Raw genomic sequence first — 13,014 nt, forward strand, 5'->3', positions numbered from 1 at the left:
TTGAATTTTCATTATGACATTTTGGAATTTCTTTGTGTCTTAGAAACTAATTGTTAGTGAAAAATGTAATTTGATTTTCATATAAAAATAATTTACTTCAATAGTCTCCACAGAATTTAATTCTTAAGACTGATACCCGATGAAATTTTATGAGTTTTAATTGTGCAACTGGCAATGCTTCTAAACAGGATTAAGAAATAACATAGAATTTGGCCAGGTGCTGTGGCTCATGCCTGTAATCCCAGCACTTTGGGAGGCCAAGGCGGGTAGATCATGTGAGGTCAGGAGTTCAAGACCAGCCTGGCCAACATGGTGAAACCCTGTCTCTACCAAAAATACAAAAATTAACCAGGTGTAGTGGTGCACGCCTGTAATTGCAGCTACTTGGGAGGCTGAGGCAGGCGAATCACTTGAACCTGGGGGGCGGAGTTTGCAGTGAACTGAGATCATGCCCCTGCACTCCAGACTGGGTGACAGAGTGAGGCTCTGTGTTAGGAAAGAAAGAAAGAGAGAAAGAGACAAAGAGAGGAAGGAAGGAAGGAAGGAAGGAAGGAAGGAAGGAAGGAAGGAAGGAAGGAAGGAAGGAAGGAAGGAAATAGAATTTTTGTCTTTTCCAGATCACAGAAGTGAGATTGTCCTTTCAACATAATCTGTTGAGGGTCGTGAACTGTGTGAGGTGAGAAAGTTCATCAACGGACAAGAGAGGAGGTGCCAGAGTTGCTTGGCCACTGTGGAAGGTGGGCACTGGGTAAAAAACCACTGGCTGTTTGAATACTAACAAAATCTTGAAAGAGAAAGATTCTGATCTTTGAACTGTCCTCCACATTTATTTTGTATGTATGTGTGTATCTTATTTTGGATGCCAATGTTAAATGTTCCAAGCTTAGAGAGAAGTAGAAGAGTTAATGACCACATGTGTCTGTGCTTGTTATCATATGTATCCGTAATCCTTTATTCCCCTTTGTTGTGTAGTGTTCCAATGCATGGATGGACCACTCTGTTTGTCCACTCAGTCACTGAAAGACCTTAGGGTTGTTTCCAGTTTGTGGCTATTAGGAATAAAACAGTTGCATATAGATTGTGGAGCACATGTTCTCATTTCTCTAGGGTAAATACAGAGGAACAGGATTGCTGGGTATATTAGTCATATTCAAGCCTGGGTGATTTATAAGGAAAAAGAGGTTTAATGGACTCACAGTTGCATGTGGCTGGGGAGGCCTCACAATCATCTCGGAAGGTGAAAGGCACGTCTCACATGGTGGCAGACAAGAGAAGACAGCTTGTGCAGGGAAACTCCCCTTTATAAAACCATCAGGTCGGCGAGGCGTGGTGGCTCAAGCCTGTAATCCCAGCACTTTGGGAGGCTGAGGTGGGCAGATCACCTGAGGTCGGGAGTTGGAGACCAGCCTGACCAACACGGAGAAACCCGTCTCTACTAAAAATGCAAAATTACCTAGGTGTGGTGGTGGGCGCCTGTAATCTACTCAGGAGGCAGGGGAATCACTTGAACCTGGGAGGCGGAAGTGGTGGTGAGCCGAGATCGTGCCATTGCACTCCAGCCTGAGCAACAAGAGCAAAACTCTGTCACACACACATACACAGAAAAAACACCAAAAAACAAAAAACCCATCAGATCTCAAGACACTTGCTCACTATCACAAGAACAGCATGGGAAAGACCCATCCCTGTGATTCAGCTACCTCCCACAGCATGTGGAAACAGTGGGTGCTACAATTCAAGGTGAGATTTGGGTGGGGACACAGCCAAACCATATCACTGGGTCATACATATGGTAGGTGGATGTTGACCTATGGGAAGAAACTGCAACACAATAAGATGCCTTTTTTTTTGGACGGGCTGCCCCACCTCGCGTTTCCATCAGCCAGGTGTGAGGCCTGCAGCTGTTCTGCATCCCCATCAGCATCATAGTCTCCACTGTGTTTTCTTTCAGCCAAGCAGATAGGTGTGAAGTGGCAGCACATTGTGGTTTGAATTTGCATTTCCCCAATGGCTAATGATATTGAACAGTGATGTCGAATTTGTTAATATTTTCCTTTATGGCTTATGGCTTCTGTGTGCTATAAAAGAAATCCTTTCACAGGACGTAAAACTATTCCTACCCCATTTCCTTCTAAGGCTCTGCAGTTTTACTTTTTCATATATAGATTATTTTTCTGCTAGGTTTATGTGCTTGATGTGAAATAGTAATTTTATTTTTCTTTTGTTTAATAGGGAGAACCCATTGTCCAAGTATCAATGATTTAGTCGTCTTTCTCCTCTGCTCCGTAATGCAATCTCTGTCATAGATTAAGTTTCCATACATACATGTGCTGCCGCCTGGACCCTGTTCTGTTACGCCGCTCTATTTGTCTATTCCCGTGCCAAGGCCATGTGGCACAATTCCTAAAGCTTAGAATAGATCTTGACATTTGGTTAAAACACCTCCCCTCCACCACCATGTTATTTATCAAAATTGCCTTGCCTATTCTCAGCTCTTTGCTATTTAATGATTTTCAGAAGTGACTTGCCAGAAATTGCATTGAGGTTTTCAAATGCATCAAAGAGAATTGTCATTTTTACAGTTTTCAGCTTTTCCATCCATGGATATGGTATTCATTTAATTGAATCCAAGATGCTATCAAGTAAAAGATGCACCATTATTTTATGTGCTATGAGGAGACAGAAAGTGTTGCCAATTGATCTACGACACGAAACTATGACACAGTTAATTTTAAGACATATTTGATTTCTGAGATGTTAAAAATGTGAAAAAATGCATGTTTCGGAATTGATGAAATTCGGTGTATACCATCAGTTATTTGGTTGCATTTAAAATATATTTCAATAAGTTTCACAACTGTTTCCATAAATATCTTTTACAAGTTTTGTTAGATCTATCCCTAGGCATCATGAAGTTTTTGCGTTGTAAATGGCGTCTTTAGAATTCTGAGTGTTTCTGTGTATAGAAATACGATGAATTTTGATGTATGGATCTTATGTCTGGAAAACTTCCTGAGCTTCCCTGTCAGTTCAAATAGTTTGCCTATAGATTCTCTCAATGTCATCTTTTTTGCCATTGATTTCTAGCCCTATCACAGTTTGGTAAAAGAAGATATTCTATACGATATCGATTCTTTGAAACATGTTGAGATTTGCTTTGTGGCCTAGTGTGTAGCCTTGGCCAGTGTTTATATGTTCCATGAATGCCTGAAAAAAAATGTGCTTCCTCATTTAGGAGTGTAGGATTCTTTTTGATATGGGGACATTAGTATAACCACGTTAATTAATTCAAATCTTGTATATATCGGTTACCAAATGAGTAGTATTCTCCAATATTATGGATTTATAAATGTCTCCTTAGGACTTTTAAATTTTTTGTTTTATATTATTTTGGGGCTAAATCACTAAATGCAAAAAGTTTAAATTGATTTATCTTTCTGATAAATTGTCCCTCTTACCATTATGCAGTGGCCACCTTTATCTCCAAAAATGTTTTCTTTCCTTTGGATCAATTTTGACTGATATTATAACAACAGATACTTCTTGTGATTAGTGTTGGCTAAAAACATCATTTTTTGCGCCCCCCCCCAGACTATTAGCTTTGCAGAATTTTCATATTTCATGCTATCACTTATTAAAAAAAAATAGGGAGATGGCTTTTATTTTTAAGCCCAACCTGGCAATCTGTTTTTAACTGGCAAATTTAGTCCATTTACATTCATCGTGAATATTTATATATTTGGACGTATTTTCCGATTTCACTTTTGGTTTTACCCTATGCCTCTTTTGTTCTTCCCTGTTTGGATTGATTGATCTTCCCACTTCTTTTTCTCCCTTCTTTTTTTCTGTCCCCTCTGCTGCTTTGGAAGTTATATATTTTATTTCAAGTGGTTTAGTATTTTCTTTAAAAATTTGAACAAACATTTTTTGCTTAACAAAATATAAATGTATACTTCCCACCAATACTAGGAATGTAGAGAGCTTCAACTGCAGCATCCCTTCATGTCTTATAAGCTGTATTATTGTAGGCCAGACACCACCCATCACCTTGTGTTACATCATGTGTGCTATAGCTCATGCCTGCTTCGATTTACTCACACTATCTCTTTGCACTCCATTTTCTTGCAACTGATTTACTGTCTTGTCCAGGGCAGGGGTCCAGAGAGCAGGGTGGCCACTTCAAAGACTTACCCTGGGCCATTCCTACCATGACCCCTGTTGCCCAACAGGTGAAGGCTCTGCAATCTACTAAGTACATCCATCCTAAACTGAAACTGATGTTTATATATCAAAATAATTTTGGCTGGGTGTGGTGGCTCATGCCTGTAATCCCAGCACTTTGGGCGGCCGAGGCGGGCGGATCATGTGAGGTCAGGAGTTTGAGAACAGCCTGGCCAACATGGTGAAACCTTGTCTCTACTAAAAATTACAAAAATTAGCTGTGCATGGTGGTGTGCGCCTGTAGTCCCAGCTACTTGGAAGGCTGAGTCAGGAGAATCTCTCAAACCCGGGAAGCGGAGGTTGCAGTGAGCAGAGATTGTGCCACTGCACTCCAGCCTGGGCAACAGAGCGAGACTCCATCTCGAAAATAATAATAATAATAATAGTAATAATTTTGCACTCCTAAATTAGGAAACACATTGTTTTCAGGCATACATGAAACATTGATAAACACTGATCATGACCACACATTAGGCCACAAAAAAATTATTAACATGTACCAGTGAATCAGTACCACATATAGTCAAGGGCTAGAGAAGTGGGCACAGGGAGGTCTGCACATCCTTTAGACCCACTGGGACAGACGTGGTGTGGGAAGGAGAATTCTTTGAGGGCACCAAGATTCTTGCCCGTAGTGACGGGTGGCAGGATTTGCGAATATGATGGGCTATCCCTCCCACAATTATGCAACCATAGGAGAGGCAACCCTTTACTTCTACCTCTTAGGGTTCCCGGGTAGGCCTGAGAATTCACTTGGCATAAGACAGATTAACAGGAGAAAAGCATACCGATTTATTTAATCTAAATTTTATGTAACACAGGAAACTTCATTAGGAAATAAACAGAAACACCTGGCAAAAACAAACGTGTTTCTATACTTTCTTGAGCAAAGAGAGGCAATTGCAGGAAAGTAACTAAATTATGTGGGATGCCAAGGGAAGATGAGAATTATTTTAACAAGATCCATTTGTACAGCACTTTCTCAGCTCCGACTTCCACTGAAGAACATTTCTTCTGCTGCTGGGACGAGGGATAAAATCACACAGATTTTATCTCCTGTTTTCAGGAATCAGTGGAGAGGTCAGAGCACCCTTCCTGTGTCTGCTGTTTTTCAGGTGCTTTTAGCTCGAAATGATCCTTTACCAAAGTGACATATTTTGGGGTGGCACAGTCTGCAACCCTTCATTACCTTGTATGTCAGAAAGGATACTGCAGGTGTCATTAGCATCCCTAAGCAGTGGACTTTGAGACAGATTGTCCTGGGTGACACTGAACTAATCGAGTGAACTCAAACGACATCAGAGGGATGCTGAGCTGGAGGGAGCCTCCTCCTGGTCAGGCAGAAGCAGACTGCTTTGTTGTGGAGGGGACAGGTGGCAAAGAATGGCAAGTGGCCTGTAAGAGCTCAGAACAGGACCTGGCTGACAGCCAGCAAGAAAGCAGGAGCTTCAGTCCTGCAACCACAAGGAATCGAATGCTACCATCACGAGTGAACTTGGAAGAGGACCCCAAGTCTCAGTTGAGAACTCAGTCCTGGCCGACGCCTTGATTTCAGCCTGGTGAGACTGCACAGAGGACCCAGACTCCCGGCCCACAGACACGAAAGAGATCATTCATGAGGGTTATTTCAAGCTGTTGAGTTTGTTATGCAGCCATAGATAACTCACACAGCAAGACCCACATACCACCTGCACTGTGTGTGCCCTTCTCGAACAAGGATTGTAGGGGCACCTCTGATTTCAGTGTCAGCTTAATCCTGTATGTAGCAGTTCTCCCCAGGCCTGGGTCTTCCCTGCTCCCCAGGGGACAGTTACTCTGAATGGCTGGATGTCCCGTGAGGAAGCATGGGGGAAAGAGCTAGTCTGTCAACTGGTTGTGGCACCTCAGGACCTTCATAACTGGACTGGTGATTGAGAACTGGCTCAGGTCCGAACATCGGGTGAGGGGTTGTGATTTTCCTTGTGGCAGCTGACACCAGCCCCTGTCCACCCACCACCAGCCTTTATTGATTCTATATTAGAAAGTAGTGCCCCCATTGGCTGCTGTCTCTAGGCCCCCCAGGACCTCCCTGGTCTGTTGGCATCACCACCAACACCTGTGATTTGAGCACCTTGTCTGCTGTCCTGGTTTGCTTCCCGTCATGGAAATTACGCGCACCTTGTCCCAGATGGTGAACTGCCACTGCCCCTGCAGTTCAGGATCCTGCCACCCGCAAGAACACACGAGGACTCATTTTCATCAAGGCCTCCCCTTCTTCCGCCCTGTCCTACTGACGACAGACACCTCCAGCTTTCTCAATGATGCTCATGCCTCTCCTAAAATTTCTTTTCTTGCCACCTGAATTCAGGGAGAGTCCTGTGTTCCTTATGGGAACTTCAAGTGATCCATCTCTCTCAGTGCGTCCACCCCTTGGACTTCCTGACCCCTTCCTTACTGACCCCTAAGGCAGGCCTGGCGCCTCCCCTCCACCACTGTTGGCCATTGTCTCCATGCTAAAAGGAACATTCTGGCAACCCACCAGTTCTGGTTCCCTGTGTCCTCACCGGGGTGTGAAATCCTGAGTCACAGAGAGGGACCTGTGTGACTACATCTTCTCTCTCCCGGGTCTGTGCTGCTCCCATCGGCACCCTCGGGATCTATGCTCCTGTTCCTGCCTGTGTTATATCTGTCAGCTCCCAAGGTTCTGTTGAATGATCCCTTTCTTCCTGTAACTGGGGCTGTAAGCCTCCTGCCTGATCCAGAGGAGCTGACAGTCGCCCTAGAAACAATGAGGGAAGGTAGCTCCTCACCTTGGGAGGCACTGTCTGAGCCAAGGCTTTGCAGACCCTATAGGTGCTGAGCGAGTTTCTGCTCTGGCATGGGGAAGGCCACTTGTGCTGACCCGGGGCCCGTAGGAGAGTCTGGAGGTTCCAGGACCTCATACGCATCCTCTGAAATGTTCCTCTCCCACATCTAGGATCCCACTCTTTCCCCACCAAAGACCCTACACTTGACCTTGATACCAGAAGCTCGCTGGAGTATGAACTCAGCCTCTATCACTTTGTAATCCAAGCTTGGGCCTAATTTTCAGCAGTTTGCTCTCTAACTGCAGACGCTACTACAAATAAGAATTAAAAAATTAGCCAAGCATGGTGGTGTGTGCCTGTAGTCCCAGCCATTTGGGAGGGTGATGAGGTGGAAGGATCACTTGAGCCCAAGAGTTCAAGGCTGCAGTGAGCCATGACTGGGCTGTTGTACTTCAGTCTTGGTGTCAGAGTGAGATTATGTCTCAAAAAAAAAAAAAAAAAAACCCCAAAAAGCAAATAGTCTGCCATCAGTCCAGCGACCATTCCTCAGGTGGCCACCTGCCATTTCTTTGTGGCTGCTTTTAGGAAAGCTTTCTTTGCATTGGCATTCGGCAGTGTCGCTACAATAGGTCTAGTGTATCATTATGTTACTTACCATCCTCAGGGCTTGCAGGACTTCCTGAGCCTGAGGATCTCCCTCCTTCAGTAATGCTAAGAACTTCTCAGCCATTATCTCGCTCCTCCTCCATTCTCTCCTCCTGGAACGCCTTGTTCTAGATCAGATACCCAAGAGGCTGAGCGTGAGGTGAAGGCTCCTACACAAATGCTTTCTTGAGGATTACTCTCAGGAGGACCCTGACAGGAAGTGAGGGGAGGATGGCAGGGCAGGGAGTAGGGCCAGAGGAAGGACTGTGCACAGCAGGGGTGGCGGGAAGTTAGGAAAGGTCCTGATTTAGGCTCAAGCCAGCCAAGGCTCAGCCTGAGCCCATGGGAAGCTCAGGAGCATGACTTGCTGCACGGGGAGCTGGGCTTCCTATCCCTAGGGGTCAGACATGGGCCATCCCGGAGTGGAGAGAGGTAACCTCCCAAGCATTTCCAGGTGAGGTGACTCCCCTTTGACCAATGACAGCTCTCTGGAAAAGGACACACAGCTGTAAGCCATTCACAGGCCACACCTCCAGGTAATGGAGATCTGTCCCAAGCACCCACATGGCCACCACTCTCCTAGTAAAAAAGAGGTGCTTCCATGTCTTTTATCCTGTGGTCTGCATTTGGATAAATTCCTTGGTCTCATTTTCCAAGTTGCTAATAAGATTTTCTAAGATGCTTTTTATTTTATCCACCAAATTTTTAATTTTAATGACTACATTTTTCATGTCCAGGTATTTTACTTGGTTCCTTGAAAAATTCCACTCTCCTTTTTCCTAGTGTCTTATTCTTTGGTTCATAGTCAATGTAACTTCCTTGATGCCTTTAGCAATTTCTAACATTTATTTTTAAGCTCTCTTATAATCTCAGTGCCTTGGCTGGAGGCATCATCCTGTTCTCATCTGCTGACTCTTGCTCATGGTAAATTGCTTCCTTTGGGTTTTATAAACTTATATAATATTTTATATGTTTATATAAAATCTTTACATCCTGTCATTTTCGGTTGTGAGCTCATTTCCTGTGAGGCTCTATTCCTGGGAATCCTGTGTAACCTAGGTTGAGGGTGTTTCCCTCGTTGCCACTGTTTGCTTCTGCCAGAAGTTCTAAGAGTATCCCACAACTGGACTACTTTTCATGTTATTTTTGGGGACTGAGAGTTCCTGGATTGTGCAGGTAGCATGTATCAAACCCAAGTGAGGGTAGGCCCTGCTACAAATTTCCAAGCAGCTTTTTCCCCACCCAGAACCAAGGTGAAAACAGATGCTCTACTTCGTTGTCTCTGTGTTCCACTCGGCAGATTTTTTTCTAGTCTGTCCTTTCGCTAAGGATATAGAATTCAAACCTTAGCCCCTTGAGTTAGAGGTATCAGGAAGGGCTTTTCCCTAAGGCATCAGTTTAGGAGATTTCTTGTCTTGACGGAGTTCCCTTACTTGCTTGTATATACTCAGCCATGTGTTCTTCAAAACGCAGCCTTTTAGGCAGCACTCCTAGGTCCTTTGTAATGAGAATGCTTTCAGGTAAGCGAGTCAGCCCCCTTGCCAGGATCCTGAGCTTTGCCCTCTCCCCTACCACTGAAATCTTAAGCTGAAAATAATAATGTCTTTTCACAAGTCTCTGGGCTCCAGCTACTCAGCCCGGGCACTGAGCTCACTGGAACCTCCATGTCCTCACCCCTGCCCTTTTCCCATCCAACTCTGCCCTTTTGCCCTTCCCATCCTCTGCGGCCTGGACCCCACAGTGAATCAGGCCCACCACCATAGCTAGTACTCCTAGGGCTTTGCTCCATTTTCTTTCAGCCCTACCACCAACCTTGCATCTCTCCAACAATACAAGATTTTTGCAGCTGGCCTTCTCAGTGCTACCAGAAAAGGTAAATGACCCTGGCGCCATTACAAACACTGCATTTGACAGGGTGGGCCCTCAGCACCACTCAGCAATGCTTTTTTTTTTTTTTTTTTTTTTTTTTTTTTTTTGAGACCAAGTCTTGCTCTGTCACCCAGGCTGGAGTGCAGTGGCACGATCTCAGCTCACTGCAAGCTCCGCCTCCTGGGTTCACGCCATTCTCCTGCCTCAGCCTCCCAAGTAGCTGGGACTACAGATGCCCGCCACCACGCCTGGCTAATTTTTTGTATTTTCGGTAGAGATGGAGTTTCGCCGTGTTAGCCAGGATAGTCTCGATCTCCTGACCTCGTGATCCGCCCACCTCGGCCTCCCAAAGTGCTGGGATTACAGGCACGAGCCACGCCTGCTCAGCTCTCTCTTCAATACCCTGCCAATGCCACTCCAGCAGTGCTCATAGCAAGCACATCACATGTTGATTATTGTTGTCATCACCCTCTCTCTACTCCTGGGTCTCAGCTCAGGACCGTATCTATTATAAACATAAGGCTGCCATCCTCAGCCTCCTGCCCTCACCTGTAGACTCATCTCTGTTCATTCTCACCACCTCCCCTTTCCTTCAGAGGCCCCCTCCTGTTTGAGGATTTTCCTGCTTGGGGTTTTCAGAGCCTGTCTGAGACCTGAGCACGAGGGCCCTGACCTGGCCTCCTGCTCCAGGACCCATGCTATCGAAGGCGGCTATCCGGCCCCTCCAGGGTATCTTTCTGTCGAGCTTCCCCCTCCTTCCCAAAGATGAATAGTCTGGCCAACTGCACATCACAGCCCAGGACTGGCTTCCCTTCCTTTCCTGTCCCATCTCCAGCCCCCAGGTCTGTCACTTCTGCCTCCTGGGGCCTCCTCCCAAATCCCTGCTGCACCTATGTCCTTGTTTCAGGTTCTGCTTTTGGACCCGAGCTAAGACAGTTGGCACTTAAATTCCTCAAATAGCAGTCACGTGCAAATTTACTTCCCTGAACAGCAAAGGCCTTGTCCGGAGGACTTTTTCCCAGTCCCCCAGCCTCCAGTCTCTCAGCTCTCGGCCTCTTCTCTCTTCTCTTCCTGGACTCCACTGCTGCTGCCATTTCTAGCCGCTCCCTACCTGGCCTCACCCCCTCTAGTGACTTCAGCTCCTCCTTACGTGCCAATGACCCCAAGATTGTATCTCAAAAAACATAAAGCAAAAATCTCAAGCCAACGTTGACAGCTTCTAAATGTGTGTGCGAGTCAAGGTCACTTCCATCGAATCAGTCACCCGAGACTGAAAGCTGGGCAAGGGGAGCCAGGGGAGCGTCCGTTAGCAGCTATTTTGTTGGTCTCTCGCTACTTATTTCAATGACCTGGTTGAGTCATCCATATCTGGAGTGGGTCTTGGGATAAAGCGTTGGAGGGCAGAGGGTCCACTGAAACATGTGGATGAAGCTGGAAGAGTTGAAAGTCTTAGGACTGTGATTTTCTGTCCTTGTGATAGTTTGCTCAGAATGATGGTTTCGTTTCATCCATGTCCCTACAAAGGACACGAACTCATCCTTTTTTACGGCTGCATAGTATTCCATGGTGTATATGTGCCACATTTTCTTAATCCAGTCTATCATTGATGGACATTTGGGTTGGTTCCAAGTCTTTGCCATTGTGAATAGTGCTGCATCACTCATAGGTGAGAACTGAACAATGAGAACACTTGGACGCAGGGTGGGGAATATCACACACCAGGGCCTATAGTGGGGTGGGGGGAAGGGGGAGGGATGGCCTCAGGAGATACACCTAATGTAAATGACGAGTTAACGGGTGCAGCACACCAACATAGCACATGTATACATATGTAACAAACCTGCACGTTGTGCACGTGTACCTTAGAACTTAAAGTATATATATATTAAAGAAAAGGAAAACAAAAAGTCTTGGGGCTGTGAGATGAGCCCTGAACTACCCCACCCCTGCTCCCTCCACTGCAGCCCAGGCTGCATCTCCCGCATCCATCCTGCAGCCCCCCGGGTCCTGCCCGCTTGACAGAGGCTCTCAGACCTTGCAGTGTCCTTAGTGAACTTCATGTCCTTCTTGAATTTTTTTAAAGAATTATCTTTACAAAAGTAAAACATGTTCACTGAAGAATTAAGAAAACAGGTGAGCAAAAGAAAACAAGAATCTCTCATTTTCCACTTAGGACACATATTTTTCCTCATTGTTTTTGTGTCTATAAATGTTTTCATTTGTAAAAATTACATCACATTGTAATGAGGTCTTCTTGTCTTTCTTTCCCCTTGAAACTATAAAGTGAATTTCTTTCCATGATATAAAACCCCTTATTTTTGGTGATTTATGCACACATACTCATCCCAACCAACCATTGTTTCTGTGGACCTTTGAGCTAAATGTTATCAGCATCCATGTTTGTCTCTTTGAATGAGGTTCTAAAATTGAAATCACTAGGTGAAAGAAGGTGCAAATTTTGAGGGTTTTATTTATGAGTGTGGTTAAGCAGCTGTCTGAAAGTTTCTATCAGTTGACACTCAGTTGCTGTATTATAGTGTTTATTTCCACACATTTGCTTTTATCAAACAAAGCGTTGCACTTCTCTTATTAGAGAACATCCTGTCACGTTTATGGGCGTTTCTTTTGTATTTGCCTGTCCTCGTCCCTGCCTGCTTTACTTACAGGCTGCTCTGCTCTGAAAGCCCTTCTGCCTGGGAAGATCAGCCCCTATGAATCCCATGCAAATGTTTTCCCCACTTGTCTTAATTTTATTGTGTCCTGAAGCACCAAAAGTCTCCCCTTCCCCGCCAAACTGGGGCGGCCACTGCCTTCAGTATTTTTTTTCTTCTGAATTAAAATCTTCCTGAGAAAGGCACAACTCTTAAATTCAATGAGTTTTGGTCAGTACGTACCCCTATGCGATCTACACCCCAGAGAGAAAGCATATTATCTCCATTGACCAGCAAGGTTCTCGTGTCCTTCCCAGTCCACCCTCTGTAGGCCCCCAATCTGCAGAGAACTATTCTGACCTCTACCCCATATTTGGCTGAATTTTGTATTAACAGAGTCATACAGTGTAAACTCTTTTGTATCTGACATCTTTTACGATATTCTTGACATTCAACCATCTATAACAGTTCATTCTTTTTTATAGATGAGGAATATTCCCTTGTATTTTGCAATTGGGGTTTATCCATTTTCCCACTGATTGCACACTAAATTTTAATAACAACATAGCTAAATTCTCAATTATTTCCCTTTATGACTGTTGTTGATATTCTTTATATTCCACAACCCTATAGAAATGTCCAGAGTTTTTCCTTAGTACTTTTTTTTTTAAACTTAAATCTTTACTCCATTTGATGAGTAAGGATTTCAACTTTAATCTCTTCTCTTCAAATGATTAGCAGGTACGCTACCATATTGCTTTCTCACTGATTTGAAAAGCCACTTTCATTGTATTTTAAATCCCTACAGGGGTGGTATTAAAACTAGTCGATAGTTGGTAAGG

Source organism: Macaca thibetana, chromosome 12 (assembly GCF_024542745.1).
Source record: "Macaca thibetana thibetana isolate TM-01 chromosome 12, ASM2454274v1, whole genome shotgun sequence".
In the NCBI taxonomy this organism is placed as follows: domain Eukaryota; kingdom Metazoa; phylum Chordata; class Mammalia; order Primates; family Cercopithecidae; genus Macaca; species Macaca thibetana.